The sequence below is a fragment of the Diceros bicornis genome, unplaced genomic scaffold, assembly GCF_020826845.1.
Source record: "Diceros bicornis minor isolate mBicDic1 unplaced genomic scaffold, mDicBic1.mat.cur scaffold_90_ctg1, whole genome shotgun sequence".
Taxonomy (NCBI): Eukaryota; Metazoa; Chordata; class Mammalia; order Perissodactyla; family Rhinocerotidae; genus Diceros; species Diceros bicornis.
In genome coordinates this window covers 1,660,210-1,669,605 of record NW_026691791.1, presented here as the reverse complement: position 1 = coordinate 1,669,605, position 9,396 = coordinate 1,660,210, and positions in this window count along the sequence as shown.

The window sequence follows — 9,396 nt, the reverse complement described above, 5'->3', positions numbered from 1 at the left end:
TTAAAAATAAAGGCAGTGCTCCCTGATATCTATAAGCCTCCTGAAAATGCATTCATTAATAATCAGAGGAAGCACCCCCCACATGGTGGTACATGCACACACACACACACACACACACACACACACATACAACTCGGGCACAGGGAGGGAGCCCAGGATCTGACTCTGACATCACAATGAACAGAATCCAAAAAGCAATTACACTGCCAAGTATTATGCTAAATCAATTATTGAAATTGCTAGTCTAAAACAGTTAATGGAATAATTAAGACAGATTGACCTAAAAGCTGATTTAAAATTAACCTGACGTGTGCACGCTATCTAAATAATGACTCTCTCCTATGAGCTAGCCTCTCATTAAAATCAAATTCCACTGGGAGAAATTACACACTTGCACCGTGATTGGGAAGAACAGGCTGCGTTCACTCAAGCACTGATGGAACTGGAGGGTCATCAGACGAGGTAAATGGAAATGAGTGTCCTGTCCTTCCAGGTGTGCCGCTATCTGTCTCAGTAACAAGCCACCTCCCTCCCATTTTTCCCTTTGGAAATGATGGAAACTCATTAAAATTGCGTCATCTCAGGACCCCAAACCACTAGATGCCTGAGTGGGCACATCTGAAGCTTCCAAAAGAAAAAATCAGATGGGAGGGGCCATGGGCTGGGGTCTCATGGACCCACTGAGGGCAGGGAAGGGAGCTGAGCAGCTCTGAAAATGAGGCCCCTCAAGCACTCGAGGAAACTCGATGGCTTCCACCCCTCGTTTCTCTAAAGGTGAGAAAACCCACGCTTGTTGGAGACCAAACTCCAGGCGGGTGGCAGAGGCAGGAGCTCTTTTCAGCCTAATGCTTTTCCTCGCCCAGCACCTTCTCCTTTCCACTGCCTTATCCAGATGGAAAGAACTCATGGTGAGGTTTGTGGGTCTACAGGCCTGGATCACACCTTGCTCCTGAGTTTAGCCCAGGGGTGTCCCAGTCTGAGTGAGCAATTTTCCCTTGTCCCCATATCGCTAGCTGGTTGCCTGCCACTGGCCAACATAGGATCCTGTGGTGTGTGCGCCTATGTGGGGGGACGCACCTGAAAAGGCCCGCCCTGCTGGAGGAGGGTCATGGCCACCCCTCCCTCCAAGGGCCCTGGCTCCTGGCAAGAAGTACTCAGCTGATGTTTGGAACACAGGGGTGCAGGCTCCTTGTTCCTTGTAAACCCCTGGAGTTACCTTGATAACATTTTTTTTAATGGATCCCCTGCTCAGCATTTTTATGAGATAAAGAATTTCCCCAATTAAAATTATTCAAGTTTAGTAATAACATATTATTGGGACAAGCAGGAAAACACAGGATGCTCCAAAACGATCCATTAGTTGGAGGATTTTAAAATTCTAATGAAAGAAACCACTCTCTCTCATTGTTCATCCTCTTGGCCATCAGCAGGATTAGTCTTGGAGAAGGACAAGGCAGGAATTGGCTGCATTCCTTATTTATCCCTCTGATTTCTCCAGAGTTTTTCTTTTCTTCAAAGAGACATCTCTGGGCTCTGCAGAACTTGTCAGTGGTGAAGTCAGGCGACTCTGAGACTGTGCAGAGCAGGAGGATGAGAACAAGGGAGGGAGAGGAGGAAGAGCTGGGACCATCACTTCCCATCACAGGCTGAGGCTGAGTTAATCTCCATCTAGGTCAGGATCCCAGGAATCGGATGTCATCAACCTTGTCACACCGTGGGGTTGGGAACAGGGAACAGCCAAGGCGCCACGGCCACTTTCAGAGAAATAAACAAAGTGGGAGGGCACCACTGGGAGCCAGTTTGAAAATGGTCACTAATGTGAAATAATAAGACATACTTTTCAGAAAAGTGAAGACAATTCTTTTGGTTCTCAGACTCGCAAACACCGTGTGTTCTTCAGGAGCAGACTGAAGCCGTTGACATCTAGGGTGATTGTGAAAGGAATCTGGGCTCCATCACTGTCTCTGAATAAGTCAGAAAAGTCCAGCACTCACTCCTTGACAATGCGGAAGATGACCAGCGTCCAGGTGCTGTGGGGTCGAGACTTCTATCACTCAAGGCATCCTGCCAGGCAGAGGGGGCTAGCCTTGTGGCCACTAGACCTTTATCAGATGTGGGATTTGCAAATATTTTCTGCCATTTTGGATTGTGGATTATCTTTTTTTCCTTCTTAATATTCTCCTTTTATGCACAAAATTTTTCATTTTGAAGAAGTCCAATTTGTCTAATTTTTCTTTTGTTGCTTGTGCTTTTGGTGTTATATCTAAGAAATCATTGCCAAATTCAAGTCACAAAGATTTACTCCTATGTTTTCTTCTATGAGTTTTATAATTTTGGCTCTTTTATGTAGGCCTTGGATTCATTTTGAACTCATTTTGTGGATGGTGTGAGGTAAGGGTCCAGCTTCACGCTTTTGCATGTGGGTGTCCAGTTGTTCCAGCACCCGTACTAACTGTTTGTGGGTTTCTTCGGATTTTTCCTCATGTATGATTCTATCTGCATAAAGAGGCAATTCTACTTCATTTCCAACTGTTGTGATTTTTATTTTTATTTTATTTCATACTGTCTGTGCCTTTATATTTAAAGTGCAATTTTTGTAGATAGCATACATTTGGGTCTTATTTTTATATCCATCCCAAGAATCTCGGCCTTTAACTGAACTCTTCGGTCCACTAATGTGTAAAATGATGAGCAAACAACATGGTGGGATAGGAGTTTCCAGCACAGGTTGTTCAGCAACAGCCTTGAAGAAAAAGAACAAAGTTGGAGGCATCACACTTCCTGACTTCAAAATATACTACAAAGCTATGGGGGCCGCCCCGGTAGCATAGTGGTTAAGTTCGCCTGTTCCACTTCGGAGGCCCAGGGTACACAGGTTCAGATCCTGGGTGCAGACCTACACACTGCTCATCAAGCCATGCTGTGGTGGTGCCCCACATACCAAAAAGAGAGGAATATGGGAATAGATGTTAGCTTAGGGCTAATCTTCCTCACCAATATATATATATATATATATATATATATGGTGAAAGGATAGTCTCTTCAACAAATAGTGTTGGGAAAACTGGTTTTCCTCACATGGAAGAACTGACCCCTTACCTCACTCCGTATGTAAAAATTAACTCAAAATGGATTAAAGACTTAAATTTAAGACCTGAGACCATAAAACTATTAGAAGAAAATATAGGAGAAAAACTTGAGATTGGTCTGGGCAATGCTTTTTTTGGACATGACCCCAAAAGCAGTGGCAAAAAAAGTAAAAGTAGACTAATGGGATGCATTCAAACTAAAAAGCTTCTGCACAGCAAAGGAAATCATCAACAGAGTGAAGAGACAACCTACAGAATGGGAGAAAATATTTGCAAACTGTAATCTGATGAAGGATTAATATCCAACATATATAAAGAAATCATACAACTCAATAGCAAGAAACAAGTAACTCAGCTGAAAAATGAGCAAAGGATATGAATAAACATTTCTCAAAAAAAGACATACGAATGGCCAACAGATACATGAAAAGGTGCTCAACATCACTAGTCATCAGGGAAATGCAAATCAAAACCACAATCAGATATCACCTCACACCTGTTAGAATGGCCATGATCAAAAAGAACAAAAAATAACATGTCTTGTTGAGGATGTGGAGAAAAGGGAACCCTTGTGCACCATTGGTGGAAATGTAAATTGGTGTGGCCACTGTGGAAACCAGTATGCAGATTCCTCAAAAAATTAGCAATAGTATCAATAGAACACCTTGGTATGATTGATAGAACCAATCATTGTACATAAAACAGATCTGCACATATATGATAAATAAAAGAACGTAAGGGAAACAATTAACAGTAGAACTACCACGTGATCCAAAGTCCCACTCCTGGGATATATCCAAAGGAAATGCAATCAGTATTTCAAAGAGATATCTGCACCCCCATGTTCACTGCAGCATTAATCACAGTAACCGAGATATGGAAATAACCCAAGTGTCCGTTGACAGATGAATGGATAAAGAACATGTGATACATATACACAACAGAATATTATTCAATCATGAGAAAGAAGGAAATCCTGCCATTTGTGACAACACGGACAAGCCCGGGGGACATTATGCTAAACGAAACAAGCTAGACAGAGAAAGACAAATATGGTATAATCTCACTTATACGTGGAATCTAAAAAAACAAAAAAAACACATGGAACTCATAGAAGCAGAGATTAGAACGGTTACCAGGGGCTGGGGTTGGGGGGGGAGATGGTGGTCAGTGGTACAAATATGCAGTGACATGGGTTGAATAAGTCCAGAGATCTAACATACAGCACAATGACCACAGTTAATACTACTGTGCTGAATACTTGAGATCCACTAAAAGTGTAGCTGGGTGCTCTCATCACACAAAAATGATAACTGTGTGAGGAGATGAGGTATCAATTAGCTTGACTGCAGTAATTATTTCACTAAGTATATGTACATCAAATCAGCATTGGATACTTTAAAATATATAATTTTTATTAAAAATATATAAAATTAAAAATAAATAGCTATTGACATAATTTTGGGTCTGTAATTTTATTTCTTTTTTCTATTCGCTTCCTCCAGTTTTTTCCCCTTTATTTGTCTTTTTAAAACTTTCCTACTGGTTTTTTCAAAGGAAGTAATGGAGGCATGATTCACATGCCATAAAAGTCAAGTTTTTTATTTTACAGTACTATTTGTTATGAACACATACATTCATAAACCACCACAGAAATCAAGACAGAAAACAGCTCTGCTGCTCCCAAAATTCCCCATCTGCCCCTTGTGGCAACCCCTCCTCCCCACTAGCTAACACTGATCTGCTCCCTATCAGTAGTTCTGCTTCTTCCTAAATCTCACAGGGGTGGGATCACACACTGTGTAACAACTTCTTGAGATTTACCTTCTTTACTTAGCAGATTGTATTTGATATTCATCCATTTCGTCTCACATATAAAATGTTTATTCCTTTTCATTACTGAATAATATTCCATTGGATGGATGTGCCACTTATTTACTAGCTGAAGACCGTTTATATCCACAGATTGTCTGTTTGGGTTGTTTCCAGTTTTTGGAAATTGTGAATAAGTCTGCTATAAACATCAACATACAGATTTTTGTGTGAACGTAACTTTTTGATTCTCTTTGACATATATACAAGAATATGATTACCGGATCAGAAAGATTACATGGTCAACATTTCTTTAAATTTACAAGCAACTCTCAAAATGTTTTCCAATATGGCTGAAACATTCTGCTTTCCCAGCAAGAGTGTACGAGCATTCTGGTTGCTCTGCATCCTTGCCAGTACTTGATATTGTTGCTAATTTTTTAAGCTATTCTGAAAGGTGCACACATGTATCTCATTGTGATTTTCACTTGAATTTCTCTGATGACTGATGATGTTGAGCATTTTTTCCTGTACTTTCATTCCATTTGTGTATCATTTTTGCTGAAGTGCCTCTTCAAATCTTTTGCCAATTTTTTACGAGGTTGTTTGTTTTGTTATTCAGATTTAAGAGTTCTTCATATATACTGAATAAAAAGCCTTCACAGATATGTGTTTCAGAAATGGTTTCTCCCAGCTTTTGACTTGTTTTCCTTCTCTCAACAGTGTCTTTTGAAGAGAAGAAGTTCTTAGTTTTGATAAAGTTTAACTAAACAAAATTTGTTATGGGTGTGCTTTTGGTTTCACACCTGAGAAATCTTTGCCTAATCCAAGGTCATGAATATTTTCTCCTAGAAGATTTATAGTTTTAGATTTTACACTTACTGCTATGATTCACTTTGAGTTAATTTTTGTATGTGGTGTGAGACATGGGTCCAAGGATTTTGGGGTTTTGTTTTGTTTTGAGTTATATATTATGGTGGATATTTTTGCGTGTGAATATTCAATTTTTCCAGTGCCACTTTTTGAAAATACCATTCCTTCTCCATTAAGTTATTTTTGCAACTTTGTCAAATATCAATTGCTCATACACGTGTGGTTCTGTTTCTGGATTCTCTCTTCTGTTCCACTGATCTGTGTGTTTATTCGTTCACCAGCACACTATTGATTATCGTAATGTTATAATATGCCTGGAAAGCAGGTAGTTTAAGGCCTCCAACTTTGTTCTTCTTTTTCAAAATTGTTTTGGCTATTCTAATTACTTTGCCTACTCAAATAAATTGTAGAATCAACTTCATAGTTTCTACCAAAAATACGCTGGAATTGTAATTGGTATAGATCAACTTAAGGAGAATTAATATTTAAAATACCGAGTCTTCCAATCCACAAACACAGTATATTTCTGCTGGGGTCTGAATGCTTATGTCCTCCCAAAAGTCACATGTTGAAATCCTAACCCCCAAGCTTGAGAGTGTTAGAAGGTGGGGCCTCTGGGAGGTGCTTGTGTCATGTGGGTCGAGCCCTCATGAACAAGATTAGTGCCTTTATAACAAAAGAGGCTCCAGAGAGAGCCCTTGTCCCCTCCACCGTGTGAGGACACAGCAAGAAGGCACCGGCTATGAACTAGGAAGCGGGATGTCACCAGAATGTGACCATGCTGGCGCCTTGATCTTGGACTCTCAGCCTCCAGAACTGTGGGAAATAAATGTCTGTTGTTTATAAGCTATCCAGTCTGTGGCTTTTGTTATAGCAGCCCGAATAGACTAAGATCATTTCCCTGCTTATTGAAGTTTTCTTTTACTTCTTCCATCAGTGTTTTGTATTTTTCAGCATAGAGATTCTACAGGCATATTATAGGATTTATTCCTAAATATGTTATGATTTTTGTTGCTATTGTAAGTTGCACTTTAAAAATGTCAATTTCTGGGGACCGGCCTGGTGGCACAGTTGTTAAGTTCGCATACTTCACTTCCACGGCCCTGTGTCCTCGGGTTCGGATCCTGGGCATGGATCCACACACTGCTCATCGAGCCATGCTGTGACAGCATCCCATACAAAGTAGAAGAAGATTGGCACAGGTGTGAGCTCAGGGACCATCTTCCTCAAGCAAAAGAAAAAACATGTCAATTTCCAATCATTTATTGCCACTGTATAGAAATACAAATGATGTTCGTATGTTGACTTTGTATCCTATGACCTTGTTACACTCATTTATGAATTCCAGTAGCCTTTTTTTTGTTATATTCTTAAGGATTTTTTACGCAGACAGTCATGTCATCTGTGAAAAAAGAAAGTTTTACTTCTTCCTTTCCAATCTGTATGCCCTTTATTTGATTTTCTTGCTATTTCACACCAACTAAGAATCCAGTGTGGTGTTGACTGGAGACAATGAGAGTGGATGTCTCTGCCTTGATCCTGACTTACAGGGGAAGCCTTTAGTCTTAATGTCTGTGATAACTGTAGGTTCTCATGGATGCCTTGTATCAAGTTAGAGAAGTTCCCTCTACTTCTACTTTCCTGGACTTTTATAAATGGATGTAGAATTTCTTCAAATGTATTTTCTGCATGTCACATGATTTTCTTCTTTGATCTGGTCATGTGGTGGATTACATTGTTTTAATTTTGTCCTATTGGTTATTTTTTTTTCAGTTATTTATCCAGAGTTCACAATCTCCATCTCTAACTTTTCCTGTTCCACTTACAATGAACATTTTAGTACTTCAGGTAAAATATGGAAATATTGCAGCCATATTGGGCCACCCCGCCCATCCTTTATGCTGTAGTAACTGTATGTACTGCATCTACATATCTTATGAACCTCAGATGAAAATATTATCATTTTTTAAAGACTTTATTTTTTTAGAGCAGTTTTTGTTTCACAACAAAATTGAGCGTTTGGTACATATATGCCCTGCTCACATATGCACAGCCCCCCCACTATCAACATTGCCCATCAGATGGTGTACTTGTTACAGATGACCAACCTGCACTGACATGTCATCATCACCCAAAGTCCACAGTTTACACCAGGTTCACTCTCGCTGTTGTGCATTCTGTGGGTTTGGACAGATGTCTAATGACATTTATCCACCATTATTGTGTCATACAGAATAGTTTCACTGCCCTAAAATCCCTCTATGCTCACCTATTCATCCTTCTACCCTCCCCATAATATTACAGTTTTTACTTTAAGTTGTGTGTATTATACAAAAGTTAGAAGGAGAAAGCAGAAAAAATGAGTAGCCTTTGACATTTACCTAGATATTTACCATTTCTGAAGCTACTTATTCCATTCTGAGGATCTGAGATTCCTTTTCTGGTATAATTTCCCTTCTCCTAAAGAATTTCCTTTAGCATCTTCTATTGTAGAGATTTGCTGGTAATAATTTCTTTTAGTTTTTCTAAATCTGAAAATGTTGTCTTTCAACAGTGATTTTCGAAGGATATCTTTGCTGGATATAAGATTCTGGATTGACAGGTCTTTTTTTCTCTCTCTCAACACTTTAAATCTCTTTTCTCATTCTCTTCTGGTCCCCATAGTTTCTGATGAGAAGTCACCTATTAATCAAATCATTACTCCACTCTGTGTGAAGTGTCATTTTTCTCTGCTGCTTCCAACATTTACTTTTCAGCCTTGGTATCCAGCTGCTAGATCTGATGTGTCTCTATGTGGGACTGTTTTCATTCTGCTTGGTGTTAGTTGAGCATCATATTTGCAAATGTCTATCTTCCATCACTTGGATAATTCCAGCCACTATTTCTTCAAGTATTTTTGTCTGCACATTCTCTCTCTCCATTCCTTCTTTGAAGCCGACCACATGTATATTAAAGTTTGATCTTACCTAAGAATGACTGAGGCTCTGTTATTTTTCCACCCTTTTTTCATTCTGTTTTCCATGTTAATTTCTATTGCGCTACTTAAATTCCGTGTAAATAATTTGTTATTTCTAATATTGTATTTTCCAATTCTAAAATTTTCTTTTTTAAATTTTTCTGCTGAGATTTCCTACTCTTTCATTTGTTGCAAGCATATTTGTTTACCTTCACGGAGGATAGTTTTGACAATCACTTTAAAATCTTTGTTTAATACTTATGCTTTCGGCCAAGGTGAAATAACAGGGAACAAATTTACCTTTATTCCCACAACAACTGAAAATCTTGGGGAACATATATGAAACAGTAGTTTTCACACAGTGGGTCTCAGGCAGCAGAGTTCAGTGATCCCTGAGAGACCTGGAACCGACAAGGTAGGCCCTGAGATGGCCCTGCTGCCTGGAGAGAGAATTCCAGGCTCCACCACAGAGAAGGAGAACCCAGGTGGACCCCTGAGCTCTCTCTGAGTTCAAGAGATGGCACTGGGTGTCCTGGGAGGCTGAGGTGACTAGAGCACATACAGAAGACCACCCAAGAAGAGAGAACTGCAGCAAGAGAGAACATCACAGATTCTCAGTGTGCCCACTGCATCTTCCACTGAGTACTGACCAGTGCACCCATGTGA